The sequence below is a fragment of the Anomaloglossus baeobatrachus genome, chromosome 2 (assembly GCF_048569485.1).
Source record: "Anomaloglossus baeobatrachus isolate aAnoBae1 chromosome 2, aAnoBae1.hap1, whole genome shotgun sequence".
Lineage (NCBI taxonomy): Eukaryota > Metazoa > Chordata > Amphibia > Anura > Aromobatidae > Anomaloglossus > Anomaloglossus baeobatrachus.
In genome coordinates, this window is record NC_134354.1 from 233,922,091 (window position 1) to 233,935,922 (window position 13,832).

The following is a 13,832-nucleotide window of genomic DNA, read 5'->3' on the forward strand; positions in this document are numbered from 1 at the left end:
TGCGCCGGAGAAAACACACGTCTCAATGAAAAAAAAAAAAAATTTACTCACCTTCTCCAGCCCTCCTGTCTCTGCCGCTGCTGCCACTTGCTGCCGACCGCCGCTCATTATGCTCAGTTAATATTCACTTCACTGCGGCCGGCAGCAGCAGCAGCGGGGGGACGGCAGGGCTGGAGACCGAAGATCAGCACCACGGACAGCGGCGCGGACCTTGTGAGTATGCAAATTACCGGTTCTACGTGTGCTATCGCGGACCGCACGTACCTGAGACATGTACTTACCACACGCAACACGCAGGGTAAATACGTGTCTCACGGCACGTGCGTGTTTTTAACGGAAGTGTGTTTCAGGCCTCAAAGGGAGAGGAAACTGGGGGTTGGAGCTCCCAGGGAGGAGAAGAGAGTGAGCCTTCAAGAAGTGAGGAGCTCAGGGAGTAGTGGCTCCCTGTGTGGGTAGTTGGTTGGGTCGCAGACGGTGGTCTGGGCCCGGAGGAGTCTGAAACCCGGTCGCAGGGTATTGAGGCTGGGTGCCTGACCCGGTTTTGGGGACGGACGGCATCTCAAGCTTAATAACCGATCCGGGACTGAAAGCACGCCGGGGTACAGGACCCTAGGTCGGGGAGTAGCTTCAGGCAACCCGGCAATTAACCTGAGGAGGATAGTGTCTTCACGTACTGTTCCCAAGAAGCTCAGAGATCAGGGGCACTAGCGCAACGAGGGGGATAGGGCCTTCCAATTCATGCAGGCTGCAAAAATCCCAAGCGTGAGCCCCTGAGAGCGCAGCTCTACTACCATCAAGGAGGGAGCGAGACCTGGACAGCTTTAAGCCAATGGGCCACCACAACAGTCCAAAATTTGTGCACAGAGGCAGGCTCTGGACCATCCGGCAGTACCAGAGGAGATGGACACCCGGACAAGCTCCCCCAAGAGGGCAGCGGCACCCAGAGACTTGGTTTTACCTTGTGTCAGAGTCTGCTTTGCGATTCCAGCTCCACTAACATCGCCTGAGTGAGTATGCTGTTCTCCCCTGCTTCCATCTGCACCACGCTCCCCTACACCCCATCATCCAGAGTCCCGGGGCCGCCTCTACCCGTGGAGGGAACATCATCTGACTGCCCCACTCCACCTTCCCCAGGTACTCTCATCGGCAGCCATGGTACTCCCTTTACCGCGAACCACGGGTGGCGTCACAAACTCTTATCCCCTGTAAATACCCCCTTTTCATTTGAAGTGGTTGCGAGCTCCCGGGTCCGGAGACCCTTGAGCCACAGCGACCACCTGGATCCTGGATCCGAGTGGTTTGACCGCTGCAGGGGCGGCACACCTCAAATCCTTGGCATCATGAACAGGATTTGGACTGGGCCCACTAACCTGGGTGACCTGTGCCTTGGAAATCCAAGCTGCGGTGTCAAAATCCCATTCCTGCCATTTTCCGCCATCTTTTGGTGCCAAAACGCCATCTTCCCGACCAAAAGAGCACGAAACTGAAGCTCCGCCCCTCGTCCAGAGAGCGCAGCCAGAAGCTGGAGAGATGGCTGCCAAAAACCAAGGGGGCGTAACGGGATGTAGCAGCGGAAGGGGAGCAGGGACGCCAGGACTCTGCCCATAAAGTTCCTGGACACCGCAGAGACAAGATGGCGGCAGCAAGGGACTTGTCACCGGAACGCGCTGCTCCTGGGACCACGACCTGGATTGAATAAGAGACCGAGCAGCTCTGCAGGAGGATGTGGACGCAGTTCCTCTTTATCCTGGACCATTGGAGGGAAGAGATGAGGAGTCTGGCTATGGTCGTGTGGGCCCCTGAGATAGAGGTCCCACGTATGGAGCGGGTAAGTAGCTACCCAGTCCAAGTTGACCCGGCCTACCTGGCCGCGGGATCCGGTCTGCCCCCGTCACTGCAAGCAGCCAGCCACCACCACCCTCGCCGGACGCCGAGCCGCTACCCCCAACACCGGCAGCGGAACCTCCAGCCCCAGTCTCCAAAGCACAGGCTGCGACACCTCTGGCCGAACCACTGGCCAGACCAGACCAGGCCGCAACGCCTTCAGTCCCATCACCGGCCCGACCAGACCTGGCCGCATCACTGAGCCCGTACCTCGGGATGGAGCACCCGGACTCTGCAACCCCGGCTGCGGAACAGCCGGTTTCCTTATCCACCATACCAGAGGCGGAGCCTGTGGAGATGCCAGCTCCCCCGCCGTGCAGCATCCCGTTGGCCGCTGGGGCCGCAGGAGTCCATTTGCAACCAGTGCCCTTAGGGGAGGGGAAGGCCGACATCAGCGCCCATGATTGGGAAAGGAATTGGCGACTGCTGATGCGGCTGCATGCAAAAGTGCTTGCTCGAGAGCCGCGCAGAAGAATTGCCGCTCACCTCAGCAGAGAAGAGGAGCCTGTGGGCGAGAGTACCGTTTGGGTCCGGGCCCACTGGATTGTGGCCTGATACAGCGTGTCACCCTGGAGTGGACGCTGGTGCCGGCTGTCCCCGATTGTCTACTGCAGTAATGGTAGCAAAACCCGGCTACAATGTTAAATGTTGTTTTCTAATGTTTTATATGCTGCTGATGATAATATGCAAAACTTGAAAATGCTGAATTACATGCTTGCTAAATTGACAGAGTACATAACCTGATTAATGTTTGCATTCAGTGAATGGACCCTGTTTCATTTTTGTTGCTAACTAATATGGACCATGGCTGCGGGACTGGCAGCAGCCAGCACGAACTTGTGCTATTGTATATAGTTGCGCTTAGTGCACTCACCAGAGTAGTCTTTTAAACCTCTAGGACTTCAACTCCGTCACGGACCCCAAGTAGGAAGCGGCGGGTACAGGTTGTTTGGGTGGCGGGTTGAAGGGAGAGGGACAATGGGAATGGTATGTTGCAGGAAGGGGCAGCAGCAGAGTAGGCTAAGCGACCGACTACCGCTACAACCAGTAGCGTTCCCATGGTTCTTATAATATGAACTCTGAGAGTTTGTTATGTAACGTTTAAGTAATGTGCCTCCCCTGTGTGGGATGAGAAATTGTTGAATTAAAAATGCTTTTTCTTTTTCAGTTAAACAAAAATAAACCTCTGGGTATCCTGTAGCTCGGGGATGAGCTACGTTTAACCAAGGGGGAATGTGACGCCCCTGAACTAGTCAGGGTGTCACAGGGTACTGCATTCATCTTATCTCTTGGTGCAGGGCTGAATTCCTCATGGTTTCGGGTTCCCAATCTATGGTACTGCCTCCATCCGCATCCAAATCCCAGCCACACCTCACATCACACCTGTCGGACACACCAGTGGGCTGCCTAGCTGGAATAGGGCCGCCCACCTAGGGGTCGGGTAGGTTGGTGGGAGGTGACAGACCAGTCGGCTCCAGGGGAGCAAAGGGAGAGGAAGTCGAATAGTAACTCTCAAAGGGAGAGGAAACTGGGGGTTGCAGCTCCCAGGGAGGAGAAGAGAGTGAGCCCTCAAGAAGTGAGGAGCTCAGGGAGTAGTGGCTCCCTGTATGGGTAGTTGGTTGGGTCGCAGACGGTGGTCTGGGCCCGGAGGAGTTGGAGACCCGGTCGCAGGGTATTGAGGCTGGGTGCCTGACCCGGTCTTGAAGGACGGACGGCATCTCAAGCCTAATAACCGGTCCGGGACCGAAACCACAGTGGGGTACAGGACCCTAGGTCGGGGAGTAGCTTCAGGCAACCCGGCAATTAACCTGAGGAGGATAGTGTCTTCACGTACTGTCCCCAAGAAGCTCAGAGATTGGGAGCACTAGTGCAACGAGGGGCATAGGACCTTTCAATTCATGCAGGCTGCAAAAATCCCAAGCGTAAGCCCCTGAGAGCGCAGCTCCACTACCATCAGGGAGGGAGCGGGACCCAGAAAGCTTTAAGCCAACAGGCCACCACAACAGTCCAAAATTTGTGCACGGAGGCAGGCTCCGGACCATCCGGCAGTACCAGAGGAGACGGACACCTTGACGAGCTCCCCCAAGAGGGCAGCAGCACCCAGAGACTTGGTTTTACCTTGTGTCAGAGTCTGCTTTGTGATTCCAGCTCCACTAACATCGCCTGAGTGAGTATGCTGTTCTCCCCTGCTTCCATCTGCACCACGCTCCCCTACAGCCCATTATCCAGAGTCCTGGGGCCTCCCCTACCCGTGGAGGGAACGTCATCTGGCTGCTCCACTCCACCTTCCCCGGGTATTCCCATCGGCAGCGGCGGTACTCCCCTTACCGCTAACCACGGGTGGCATCACAAACTCTTATCCCCTGTAAATACCCCCTTTTCATTTGAAGTGGCCACGAGCCCCCAGGTCCGGAGACCCTCGAGTCACAGCAATTCCCAGATCTGAGCGGTTCGTCCGCTGCAGGGGCGGCACAAGTGTACTATAATCATTTTATATGAATACAGTACATTATTTCTTTGTCGCTCCTAATTGGGAGACCCAGACAATTGGGTGTATAGCTACTGCCTCCGGAGGCCACACAAAGTATTACACTTAAAAGTGTAAGGCCCCTCCCCTTCTGGCTATACACCCCCCCGTGGGATCACGGGCTCCTCAGTTTTATGCTTTGTGCGAAGGAGGTCAGACATGCACGCATAGCTCCACTGTTTAGTCAGCAGCAGCTGCTGACTATGTCGGATGGAAGAAAAGAGGGCCCATACGGGGGCCCCCAGCATGCTCCCTTCTCACCCCACTTGCGGTCGGCGGTGTTTGTTAAGGTTGAGGTACCCATTGCGGGTACGGAGGCTGGAGCCCACATGCTGATTCCTTCCCCATCCCCATTAGGGCTCTGGGTGAAGTGGGACTTGACCGGTCTCCGGGCACTGAGACCGTGCTCCATCCACAGCCCCTGGAGGATCTGCTGGATACGGAGCGGAGTTTCCTCAGGGACAGGACCCTGCTTCATTAAGGTACTCCGTGTCCCCGTGCTTACCGCACGCACACTGCAGCATTGCTGGGTGTGTTAGTGCGCCGGGGTAAACAGCGCTGCTGCGCTTGTGCCGTTACTCACTACAGCTCTGCTGAGTGAGGAGACTTAGTACGATCGGCCGATCCGGCCGCTGGGGTCAGTGTTTACTGCGTCGCGGCTGGGATTTGTGGTGCGCCGGGGACTTCCGCGCTGGCCGTGCATATATGACGGCCGCGCTAGATTACTACAGTCCCCGGCTTTTGCGGCCTAGTTCGTATCGTTCCCGCCCCCAGACCTGCCAGTCAGGAGGAGGGCGGGACGCTGTACAGACCAGCAGCGCTAAGAGCTGGAGTCTGTTTTACATACTCCAGCCCTCACACTAGGCACAGTGGGACGCAGTTTCCCGCACTTTTGTTTGTGGCACGCCCACGGTCCGCCCCTCTTCACAGGACGCCGGCAGCCATTCCTGCCTGCACGCTGAGCTGCAGAGGGGAGGCTGGGAGACCCAGACAAGGGATTCTACGACCTCACACCCGCTTTTCAGCGGGCGGTAAGCAGCCCTCAAGGGCTCTCCCCCACTTGTGCCATAGTGTACTTTGTATTTTGTGCTGGCAATACTTTACACTGTACGGTCGCTGGTGATTTTCTGCTATATACCCTCCTTAGATTTCTCAAGGAGACAACAGCATGTCGTCCGCAAAAAGCAAAAGTGCCAAGGCACGGACTTTATGTGCTGCCTGTACCGCATGTGGGGCTGCTCTACCGGCAGGTTCCACTGACCCCCATTGTGTGCAGTGCTCGGCCCCTGTGGCAATTGCTCAGCCGGGGCCTCTGCTAGAGGTGACCCAGGGAGAACCACCTGTGAATGCTGTCCAGGTGACAGGGACGGAGTTTGCAGCTTTTGCTGACAGATTGTCTATGACTATGTCTAAAATTCTTGAAACATTGCAGTCTAGACCAGTAACTCAGACCATGGGCACTGTTGGTACATTGCCCCCTGGTCCCCCTCAGCTGGAACACTTCCTAGCTCCGGGGGTGTCACATGCACCCCAGGGTGACGGCTCTGACTCGGACGACAGTCCCAGACAACCTAAGCGGGCTCGCTATGAGCGACCCTCAACTTCATCACACTGGTCAGGGTCCCAGCGGGACGACTCTCTGTGTGATGAGGCGGATGTAACTGATCAGGATTCTGATACTGGGGCCGCTCTCAATCTAGATACCCCGGATGGTGACGCCATAGTGAATGATCTTATAGCGTCCATCAATAAGATGTTAGATATTTCTCCACAAGCTCCTCCTGCGGAGGAGGCAGCTTCACAGCAGGAGAAATTCCATTTCAGGTATCCCAAGCGTAAATTAAGCACTTTTCTGGACCACTCTGACTTTAGAGACGCAATCCAGAAACACCACGCTTATCCAGATAAGCGTTTCTCCAAACGGCTTAAAGATACGCGCTATCCTTTTCCCCCTGACGTGGTCAAGGGCTGGACACAGTGTCCCAAGGTGGACCCTCCAATCTCCAGGCTTGCAGCCAGATCTCTAGTTGCAGTGGAAGATGGGGCGGCACTTAAAGATGCCACTGACAGACAGATGGAGCTCTGGTTAAAATCCATCTATGAAGCTATTGGAGCGTCGTTGGCGCCAGCATTCGCAGCCGTATGGGCACTCCAAGCTATTTCAGCTGGCCTTACACAGGTCGACACGGTCACACGTACATCTGCTCCGCAGGTGGCACCATTGACCTCTCAAATGTCTGCATTCGCGTCTTACGCGATTAATGCTGTCCTAGACTCTACGAGCCGTACGGCGGTGGCGTCAGAGCCCTGTGGTTGAGAGAATGGAAGGCAGATTCTTCTTCCAAGAAGTGCTTAACCAGTTTGCCTTTTTCTCGTGACCGATTGTTTGGTGAGCGTTTGGATGAAATCATTAAACACTCCAAGGGAAAGGATTCAGCCTTACCGCAACCCAGACAAAACAAACCCCAACAGAGGAGGGGACAGTCTGGTTTTCGGTCCTTTCGAGGCTCAGGCAGGTCCCAATTCTACTCGTCCAAAAGGACTCAAAAGGATCAGAGGAGCTCAGATTCTTGGCGGACTCAATCACGCCCAAAAAAGCCAGCCGGAAGAACCGTTACCAAGACGGCTTCCTCATGACTTTCAGTCTCCTCTCTCCGCATCCTCGGTCGGTGGCAGGCTCTCCCGCTTTGGCGACATTTGGCTGTCACAGGTCAAAGACCGTTGGGTGAGAGACATTCTGTCTCACGGGTACAGGATAGAGTTCAGCTCTCGTCCTCCAACTCGTTTCTTCAGAACTTCTCCACCGCCCGACTGAGCCGATGCTCTGCTGCAAGCGGTGTCCGCTCTAAAGGCGGAAGGAGTGGTGACTTCCGTTCCTCTTCAGGAACAAGGCCACGGTTTTTACTCCAATTTGTTTGTGGTGCCAAAGAAAGACGGGTCGTTCCGTCCCGTCCTGGATCTAAAGCTGCTCAACAAACACGTAAAAACCAGGAGGTTCCGGATGGAATCTCTCCGCTCCGTTATCGCCTCAATGTCTCAAGGAGATTTCCTAGCATCAATAGACATCAAGGATGCTTATCTCCACGTGCCGATTGCACCAGAGCATCAGCGTTTTCTACGCTTCGTTATAGGAAGCGAACACCTGCAGTTCGTAGCTCTACCTTTCGGGCTGGCGACAGCCCCTCGGGTCTTCACCAAGGTCATGGCAGCAGTAGTAGCAGTCCTGCACTCGCAAGGTCACTCTGTGATCCCGTATTTAGACGATCTACTTATCAAGGCACCCTCTCAAGAGGCATGCCAACACAGCCTGAACGTGGCACTGAAGACTCTCCAGAGTTTCGGGTGGATCATCAACTTTTCAAAGTCAAATCTAACCCCGACCCAATCACTAATATATCTTGGCATGGAGTTTCATACTCTCTCAGCGATAGTGAAACTTCCACTGGACAAACAGTGCTCGCTACAGACAGGGGTGCAATCTCTCCTGCAGGGCCAGTCGCACCCCTTGAGGCGCCTCATGCACTTCCTAGGGAAGATGGTAGCAGCAATGGAAGCAGTTCCTTTTGCGCAGTTTCATCTGCGTCCATTACAATGGGACATTCTCCGCCAATGGGACGGGAAGTCGACGTCCCTCGACAGGGAGGTCTCCCTCTCTCAGGCAGCCAAGGAATCTCTCCGGTGGTGGCTTCTTCCCACCTCATTGTCAAAAGGAAGGTCGTTCCTACCCCCATCCTGGGCGGTGGTCACGACAGATGCGAGTCTATCAGGGTGGGGAGCAGTGTTTCTCCACCACTGGGCTCAAGGTACGTGGACTCGGAAAGAGTCCACCCTTCAGATCAATGTTCTGGAAATCAGAGCAGTCTATCTTGCCCTACAAGCCTTCCAACAGTGGCTGGAAGGCAAGCAGATCCGAATTCAGTCGGACAACTCCACAGCGGTGGCATACATCAACCACCAAGGGGGAACACGCAGTCGGCAAGCCTTCCAGGAAGTCCGGCGGATTCTGACGTGGGTGGAAGACACGGCATCCACCATATCCGCAGTCCACATCCCAGGCGTAGAAAACTGGGAAGCAGACTTTCTCAGTCGCCAGGGCATGGACGCAGGGGAATGGTCCCTTCACCCGGACGTGTTTCAGGAGATCTGTCGCCGCTGGGGGATGCCGGACGTCGACCTGATGGCGTCACGGCACAACAACAAAGTCCCGGTTTTCATGGCACGGTCTCACGATCACCGAGCTCTGGCGGCAGACGCCTTAGTTCAAGATTGGTCGCAGTTCCGGCTACCGTATGTGTTCCCACCTCTGGCATTGTTGCCCAGAGTGCTCCGCAAAATCAGGTCCGACTGCCGCCGCGCCATTCTCGTCGCTCCAGACTGGCCAAGGAGGTCGTGGTACCCGGATCTGTGGCACCTCACGGTAGGCCATCCGTGGGCACTACCAGACCGTCCAGACTTGCTGTCTCAAGGGCCGTTTTTCCATCTGAATTCTGCGGCCCTGAACCTGACTGTGTGGCCATTGAGTCCTGGATCCTAGCGGCCTCAGGTTTATCTCATGAAGTGGTTGCCACCATGAGACAGGCTAGGAAGCCATCCTCCGCCAAGATCTACCACAGGACGTGGAGGATATTCCTATCTTGGTGCTCTGCTCAGGGAGTTTCTCCCTGGCCTTTTGCATTGCCTACTTTTCTTTCCTTCCTGCAGTCTGGGTTGGAAAAAGGTTTGTCGCTTGGCTCCCTTAAAGGTCAAGTCTCCGCGCTATCCGTATTTTTTCAGAAACGCCTGGCGCGACTTCCTCAGGTACGCACGTTCCTGCAAGGGGTTTGTCATATCGTCCCCCCTTACAAGCGGCCGTTGGAGCCCTGGGACCTGAACAAGGTTCTAATTGCTCTCCAGAAGCCGCCTTTCGAGCCTATGAAGGAGGTTTCCCTTTCTCGTCTTTCACAGAAAGTGGCCTTTCTAGTGGCGGTCACGTCTCTTCGGAGAGTGTCCGAGCTGGCGGCGTTATCATGCAGATCTCCATTCCTGGTGTTTCACCAGGACAAGGTAGTTCTGCGTCCAATTCCAGAATTTCTTCCCAAGGTGGTATCTTCCTTTCATCTCAATCAAGATATCACTTTACCGTCTTTGTGTCCGCATCCAGTTCACCAATTTGAAAAGGGTTTGCATTTATTGGATCTGGTGAGAGCACTCAGGATCTACATTTCCCGCACGGCGTCTCTGCGCCGCTCGGATGCACTCTTTGTCCTTGTCGCTGGTCAGCGTAAAGGGTCGCAAGCTTCCAAATCCACCCTTGCGCGGTGGATCAAGGAACCAATTCTTCACACCTACCGTTCGGCTGGGCTTCCGATTCCATCAGGGCTGAAGGCCCATTCTACCAGAGCCGTGGGTGCGTCCTGGGCATTACGGCACCAGGCTACGGCTCAGCAGGTGTGCCAGGCGGCTACCTGGTCGAGTCTGCACACTTTTACCAAGCATTATCAGGTGCATACCTACGCTTCGGCGGATGCCGGCCTAGGTAGACAAGTCCTTCAGGCGGCGGTGGCTCACCTGTAGGAAAGGGCTGTTTGACGGCCCTATCACGAGGTATTCTTTTACCCACCCAGGGACTGCTTTTGGACGTCCCAATTGTCTGGGTCTCCCAATTAGGAGCGACAAAGAAGAAGGGAATTTTGTTTACTTACCGTAAATTCCTTTTCTTCTAGCTCCAATTGGGAGACCCAGCACCCGCCCTGTTTTCTTAGGAAGTTTGTTTTTTTCGGGTGCACATGTTGTTCATGTTGAACAGTTCAGTTCTCCGAGGCTGTTTCTCGGGTTGAATTTGTATTTAAAACAGTTATTGGCTTTCCTCCTTCTTGCTTTTGCACTAAAACTGAGGAGCCCGTGATCCCACGGGGGGGTGTATAGCCAGAAGGGGAGGGGCCTTACACTTTTAAGTGTAATACTTTGTGTGGCCTCCGGAGGCAGTAGCTATACACCCAATTGTCTGGGTCTCCCAATTGGAGCTAGAAGAAAAGGAATTTACGGTAAGTAAACAAAATTCCCTTCTTTGTATTACTGTAATAAGTTTATATAAATACAGTAAATATTTTTGGGTTGTAGAGTGAATTGTCTGCTTTTCACTTATTTCCTTTGGGAAAATTTGCTTTGATATAAGAGTAACTTGGTTTAAGAGCACACCCCCAGAATGGATTATGCTTGTAATACAAGGTTCCACTGTATTGACTTTGCTGTGATTGGCTAGCACATTTATGAGGCCCAAATACTGCTGCACAAATAGTGAGGCAGAACAAGTAAAGATGGTTTGACAGTTCCTTGGCTTTGCCTTCCACCCAGTCTCCTGCTGAAGGCACATAGATGCCCAAGGGCCGCAAGTCCAAACTGTACTTCTCACCCTCTAGCAAATCATGCAAGCAGTCTGACCCACAAGTCATGCAGCAAGTCACTTCTACTTTTTGATGACCCTGTTACCTGGGGTTCCTTGAGACATCCCTCTGGCCCTGCCCCAGATGACGCGTCCTACATCATCAAGACAAGCCGACACTGGGGTCTTGCGCAGGTGCACTTTGATCTTCCCTGAGCAGAGCAGATCAAAGTATTGTAGTGCGCATGCGCGGAACCTCAATGCCGGCTATTGTGGATGACGTTGGACGCGTCGTGTACCCCGGCTTCAGAAGAAGGAGGACAAAGATGGCTGAAAGAGGAGGTGTCGCACCCGGGGAACTGAAACCCCATCTGACCCATCTGCTCCACACCAACTGTTTAGGTAAGTATTAAAGTGTTTTTTACTTTCTACACAGCGTCCTGGGCTCTTACAGTGCCTACAAGTAGTATTCAACCCCCTGCAGATTTAGCAGGTTTACGCATTCGGAATTAACTTGGCATTGTGACATTTGGACTGTAGATCAGCCTGGAAGTGTGAAATGCACTGCAGCAAAAAAGAATGTTATTTCTTTTTTATTTATTTTTTTAAATTGAGAAAAGTTTATTCAGAGGGTCATTTATTATTCAACCCCTCAAACCACAAGAATTCTGTTTGGTTCCCCTAAAGTATTAAGAAGTATTTCAGGCACAAAGAACAATGGGCTTCACATGTTTGGATCAATTATCTCTTTTTCCAGCCTTTTCTGACTAATTAAGACCCTCCCCAAACTTGTGAACAGCACTCATACTTGGTCAACATGGGAAAGACAAAAGGAGCATTCCAAGGCCATCAGAGACAAGATCGTGGAGGGTCACAAGGCTGGCAAGGGGTACAAAACCCTTTCCAAGGAGTTGGGCCTACCTGTCTCCACTGTTGGGAGCATCATCAGGAAGTGGAAGGCTTATGGAACTACTGTTAGCCTTCCACGGCCTGGACAGCCTTTGAAAGTTTCCTCCCGTGCCGAGGCCAGGCTTGTCCGAAGAGTCAAGGCTAACCCAAGGACAACAAGGAAGGAGCTTCGGGAAGATCTCATGGCAGTGGGGACATTGGTTTCAGTCAATACCATAAGTAACGTACTCCACCGCAATGGTCTCCGTTCCAGACGAGCCCGTAAGGTACCTTTTACTTTCAAAGCGTCATGTCAAGGCTCGTCTACAGTTTGCTCATGATCACTTGGAGGACTCTGAGACAGACTGGTTCAAGGTTCTCTGGTCTGATGAGACCAAGATCAAGATTTTTGGTGCCAACCACACACGTGATGTTTGGAGACTGGATGGCACTGCATACGACCCCAAGAATACCATCCCTACAGTCAAGCATGGTGGTGGCAGCCTCATGCTGTGGGGCTGTTTCTCAGCCAAGGGGCCTGGCCATCTGGTCCGCATCCATGGGAAGATGGATAGCACGGCCTACTTGGAGACTTTGGCCAAGAACTTCCGCTCCTCCATCAAGGATCTTAAGATGGGTCGTCATTTCATCTTCCAACAAGACAACAACCCAAAGCACACAGCCAAGAAAACCAAGGCCTGGTTCAAGAGGGAAAAAATCAAGGTGTTGCAGTGGCCTAGTCAGTCTCCTGACCTTAACCCAATTGAAAACTTGTGGAAGGAGCTCAAGATTAAAGTCCACATGAGACACCCAAAGAACCTAGATAACTTGGAGAAGATCTGCATGGAGGAGTGGGCCAAGATAACTCCAGAGACCTGTGCCGGCCTGATCAGGTCTTATAAAAGACGATTATTAGCTGTAATTGCAAACAAGGGTTATTCCACAAAATATTAAACCTAGGGGTTGAATAATAATTGACCCACACTTTTATGTTGAAAATTTAACTGAGCAACATAACTTGTTGGTTTGTAAGATTTATGCATCTGTTAATAAATCCTGCTCTTGTTTGAAGTTTGCAGGCTCTAACTTATTTGCATCTTATCAAACCTGCTAAATCTGCAGGGAGTTGAATACTACTTGTAGGCACTGTATATACAGCATGTTAGAATGCTGTATATAAGAGCCCACTGGTGGTGGACGCAGCTTATAGGCCCCAAATCTGGTGACAGGTTCCCTTTAAGATGGTAAAATGCTTAAAAAAAAAAATCTTCCTCACACCTTATACCATTCCCATTCACTTGTATTGTAAAGTACAAATCTTCTAAGCAGAAAACTCCAGAAGTATTGATATATCATTTCTTTTAACCGCTTGGTGGTTTTAGAAACTTTAAGTGGTTAAAAGATGCTCATCTTTTTGAGTGTTTTCTGATATTTTTTTTTTTTCTTCAGGTGGTTTCTGTCTGAAAACATGTATGCACATACCCTTAGGCGGGCTTTGCACGGTGCGACATCGCAAGCCGATGCTACGAAGTCGCACGCGATAGTCCCCGCTCCCGTCGCAGATACGATATCGTGTGATAGCTGGCGTAGCGAAAATTATCGCTATGCCAGCTTCACATGCACTCACCTGCCCTGCGACCGTCGCTCTGGCCGGCGAAACGCCTCCTTCCGAAGGGGGCGGGTCGTGCGGCGTCATAGCGACGTCACACGGCAGGCGGCCAATAGCGGCGGAGGGGCGGAGATGAGCAGGATGTAAACATCCCGCCCACCTCCTTCCTTCCGTAGAGCCGCCGGCGGCAAGTAAGGGGAAGTTCTTCGCTCCTGCGGCGTAACACACAGCGATGTGTGCTGCCGCAGGAACGAGGAACAGCATCGTACCATCGCTGAAGCAAAATTATGGAAAAGTCGGAGCTTGCAACGATGATACGATAACGACGCTTTTGCGCTCGTTTATCGTATCATCTAGGATTTACACACTACGACATCGCAAGTGACGCCGGATGTGCGTCACTTTCGATTTGACCCCACCGACATCGCACCTGCGATGTCGTAGTGTGCAAAGCCGCCTTCAGAATTGTAATAATACTCATGGCTCATGTGTTTGCAAGTTTTTTGTTTTTTTTAAGTGTTAGGCTAGGTTCACATTTCCGTCAATTTGTATCAGTCACAATC